This window comes from Poecilia reticulata, linkage group LG16 (genome assembly GCF_000633615.1).
Source record: "Poecilia reticulata strain Guanapo linkage group LG16, Guppy_female_1.0+MT, whole genome shotgun sequence".
In the NCBI taxonomy this organism is placed as follows: domain Eukaryota; kingdom Metazoa; phylum Chordata; class Actinopteri; order Cyprinodontiformes; family Poeciliidae; genus Poecilia; species Poecilia reticulata.
Genome location: NC_024346.1, coordinates 1,195,077 through 1,199,874, shown reverse-complemented (window position 1 = coordinate 1,199,874; position 4,798 = coordinate 1,195,077).

Genomic DNA, 4,798 nt, shown 5'->3' with positions numbered 1-4,798 from the left:
CATGTTTATGACAGGTGTTATGACATGTTTATAACAGGTGTTATGACAGTCTTATTCACCCCCCTTCAAATAAAGATTTGCTTAATGGAAACAGGCCAATTTAAAAAAAACTCTGTTTTTCAGCCAGACATAAACATTTTTTTCACGTCACCCGAGTCATGTGATCGTCAGCCGGATGTTTCCGCAGGTGAGAACCACGAAGACACAGGAAGTCTAGGAGGATGATGGGTTTCTCTAACAGCGCACCTGGTTTGCCGGTCATAAAACGCAGCGCACAGTTCGGTGTTCAGTCCGGCTCTTCTGTAAAATGGCCGACTGTAGTTTCCCCAAAACGCCGCATTCGGAGCCTCCATCCTGAATCAGACGCCTCCTCTGATTGGCTGACAGATGATGATGATGCGCCGCGGCTGATTTATGAAAACGTCTCATGTTTTAATGACTTCTGGCGTGAAAAAGTTTATTCAGGCCTGATTTTCTTTTCATTTTTATGTAATAGAAACACAGCAGTATTTAAATGTTTTTTTGCAACATTAGCAGAATATTGACAAAGATTTATAATAATAATACATTTTATTTGTAGGCGCCTTTCTTGACACTCAAGCTCACCTTAGGAGCTTTCAACTTTACTTAGTATTGATTAAGTACCAATTAATACAAATTAAGTTTTATTGCAATTTAATTTAAGAAAGTTAAGAGTGAACCTGGGTTTTATTTCAGGAAGACAATCAGTGAGGGATGAAAGTAGAAGCACAGACTCAGGTTTGGTTGGGAGGTGATGGGAATCATCCACATAGCAGTGAAACTGAATATTATGTTTGTGGAAAGTGTAACCAAGGGGGAGAAAGTAAATAATGAGCAGGACAGAGCCCTGAGGAACACCTGAGGTAACGGGAGCAGACCGAGAGGAACGACTGAAACCAGCTGAATTAAAATACCAAGACAGGATTTGATGATGTCAAGCAGGATGTTATGAGAAACTGAATGAAACCAGAGTCAGCAGCCAGGAGGAGGTCACTGTCACTTTCAGAAGTGCTGATTCGGTTCTGTGGCGGAAACCAGATGGGAATCAGTCATTTAATTATTGCTGGAGATGGAAATGAAGTTGGGCAGCAACTGTTGTTTCAAGACCGGCTGAAGATCTGGCGTCATCGACTGAGGGGAGGCTGAAGACCCAAAATGAATTAGGAGAGACAACTGGAACTGGAACTGATGCCATTAAGGCAACAGAGGGTAAAAAACTGAAACTGATACCAGAGTTCAAGAATCAGGAGAACCTAGATCAGTGTTTCCCACCCCGGGTCCTCAAGGCTCACTGACCTGCATGTTTTAGATGTTCCTCTGCTTCAACACACATGATTTCAATCGATGGCTGATTTACAGGGTTTTGCTGAATTGCAGTCACCTGAATGGGGTGTGTTGAAGCAGGGGACATCTAAAACATGCAGGTCAGTGAGCCTTGAGGACCCGGGGTGGGAAACACCGGTCTAGACTCCAGTCCTGCTGCCCTGCAGCTTTTAGATGAGCCTCTGCTGCAGCACCTGACCAGAATAATCGGGTCGTTAGCAGGACTCTGGAGACCCGATCCACACCAGGAGGAGGGAATGAAGCCGTTTGTACCTGTGGCTCATCTAAAACCTGCAGGTCAGCAGAGGACTGGAGTTTGATGCTCCTGCTCTAGTGGTTTGGTAATGTTGTGCAGCAGCGGAGCCCAAAGTGGGTCCTGGAGGCGTCCTGCATGCCTTATTCTCTCCCTGCTGGAAGAAACAACATCCTCAGCTTGTCAATGTTCCTCTTCAGCCTCTAATGAGCATCACTGGATCCAGGTGTTAAACCAGGGAGACTAAAACATGCAGGAGCCTCCAGGACCCACTTTGAGCTCCACTGCTGTGGAAAACAAGACTTTGGACTTACCAAACATGTCATGCTAAGCTAGTTAGCAAGGACACGAATGTTTGTTGGATCTGTTCTAGTTTGATACCAGGAACAAACCAATCCTTTCACTTCTGCTCCCTGTTGCTTTACAAATATTTAAATTAAATCTTTAATGTCTCAAAAAGAGCAAAAAGTTGATGATGCAAAGTTTCCTCTCATTCTCTTTCCACAATATCTCTGTTACAGGTTGATGTTTTTGTATTTGGACGCATTTTTTTGTGATTTTTAAATGTTCAGATACTTAAAAACCTGAAAATGTTTAAATATCTGATGGAGATATGTGCAGATGGATAAAAAATTCTCCATCTGCATTATTATGTTTGTAAAGGCAGCAGATGTGTCAGATACTTTTGCACACCAGTGACTTTCTATGTTTCTAACGGAGCATCAACCAACCATCCATACAGATGCAACTTTCCACAGAACATCGTCTGCATCTGATGTGAAGACAATAAAGATTTACTGTAAAGAGAAATAAAACTGTTTGTTTTGTTCTGATCTGGATTCTGACTGCAGATGTTTTGGCAGCTAAAACTTTAGATTGTTAATTTATAGTTGACTGACTTTCTGGTGGATGATTGCTGCTCTGTGTGGTTGTTTTGTGGATCCTGCAGCTGCAGCAGGACTCGTCTTGTCCTGCAGCCGGCGCCTCCAGCAGGACAGGCTTCGACACATGCAGCGTTTACGACGCTCCCTGCCTTTCTGGGAACATGAGCAGGGAAACCCACAGGGATGATGCAGCGTTTCATCACCGCTACGTCGCAGCAGCCGACACCTCTGCTGGAAAATTGAAACTGTTCTGATTGGCTGCAGGCCGGCCGGGTTCTAGAGGTCCGGATCAATAAGAGGAGGCAGGAAGAGCCGACTGACGAATGAGTCAGAGTTCAGCAGAACCGGACCGAGACGCAGGAAACCCTGAATCATTCTCCATCAAATTAGAGCAGAAACATTTAAATTTATTTTAGATTCAAAATCCCTCAAGCTGCAGGTCAAAGGTCAGCATGCAGCCAACACACCCCGACCCTAAAGTCCTGTAGTCTTTTATCTAAGGATGTAAAACATAAACACTGCAAAAACACTAAATGTTAAAATACTAACTGTACAAACACTCAATGTAAAAAAGTAAATGTAAAAACACTAAATGTAAAAACAAACTGTAAAAACGCAAATCGTAAAAACAATCAATGTGAAAGCAAACTGTAAAAACATGTAATGTAAAAACACAAACTGTGAAAACATTAAATGTAAAAACACTAATTGTAAAAATACTAAATGTAAAAACACTAAATGTAAAAACAAACTGTAAAAACATGTAATGTAAAAACACAAACTGTGAAAAAATTAAATGTAAAAACATAAAATGTAAAAACACTAAATGTGAAAACACAAACTGTGAAAACATTAAATGTAAAAACACTAATTGTAAAAATACTAAATGTAAAAACAAACTGTAAAAACCAACTGTAAAAACGCAAATCGTAAAAACAATCCATGTAAAAGCAAACTGTAAAAACACAAACTGTAAAAACAGGTAATGTAAAAACACAAACTGTGAAAACACTAAATGTAAAAACACAAAGTGTAAAAACATTAAATGTAAAAACGAACTGTAAAAACACTCAATTTAAAAACAGTAAATGTAAAAACACAAACTGTGAAAACATTTAATGTAAAAACACTAAATGTAAATACGCTAAATGTAAAAAAGTAAAAACACAAACTGTAAAACCCAAACTGTAAAAACACTAAATGTAAAAACACTCAATGTAAAAAAGTAAATGTAAAAACACAAACGGTAAAAACACTATATGTAAAAACAAACTGTAAAAACACTAATTGTAAAAACAAACTGTAAAAACACTAAATGTAAACACAAACTGTAAATACAAACTGTAAAAACAAACTGTAAAAACATTAAATGTAAAAACACTAAATGTAAAAAAGGAAAAAACACAAACTGTAAAAACATGTAATGTAACAACACTAAATGTAAAAACAAACTGTAAAAACACTAAATGTAAATACATGCAATGTAAAAACACCCAATGTAAAAAAGTAAATGTAAAAACACTACATTTAAAAACACTAAATGTACATACACTAAATGTAAAAAGGTAAAACATTTAATGTAACAACACTAAATGTCAACACAAACTGTAAAAACAAATTGTAAAAACACTAAATGTAAACACAAACTGTAGAAACACAAAATTTAAAAACACAAACTGTAAAAACACTAAATGTAAAAACACAAACTGTAAAAACACTAAATGTAAAAACAGTAAATTTAAAAACACTAAATGTAAAAACAAGTGCTGTAGTTTAGTTTCTGGTGCAACATTCTGAGTTCACCTGTGGATAAAAATGTACAGATAAATAAATTTATAACAAAACATTTTCCCAGTGAAATAATCTGACTATGGACTGAGACGTTTTCATCAACATTTTTCCCACAGTGATTCTTGGCAGCATGTCGTTTCTGTGGTGAACGAGGTCAAAGTTGATGTTCTGACGGTAAACATGGTTGATTGCAGATGTTGGTTCTGCTCCTCGTGCTCCTGCTGACACGCTGGTCCCAGAGTGAGTCAGGAAAGTGATTCTGTGGAACCTGACAAAGTGGGAAGGTGTGGATTCCTGCATCCATCATGGGAAAAACTCTGATGTCAAAGCTTCTGAGAAAATGGCGGCGGCTTCCGGAGAACGAGCTGCGATGATGGAGGATAAATATGAGCTGCTGCTGCTGCAGCCGGAGCATCCACAGCACCAGCAGCACGGGTCGGGACCAGAACCAGGACCAGGACAAGAACCAGGACCAGGATCAGGACCAGGACCAGAACCAGGACCAGGACAAGAACCAGGACCAGGA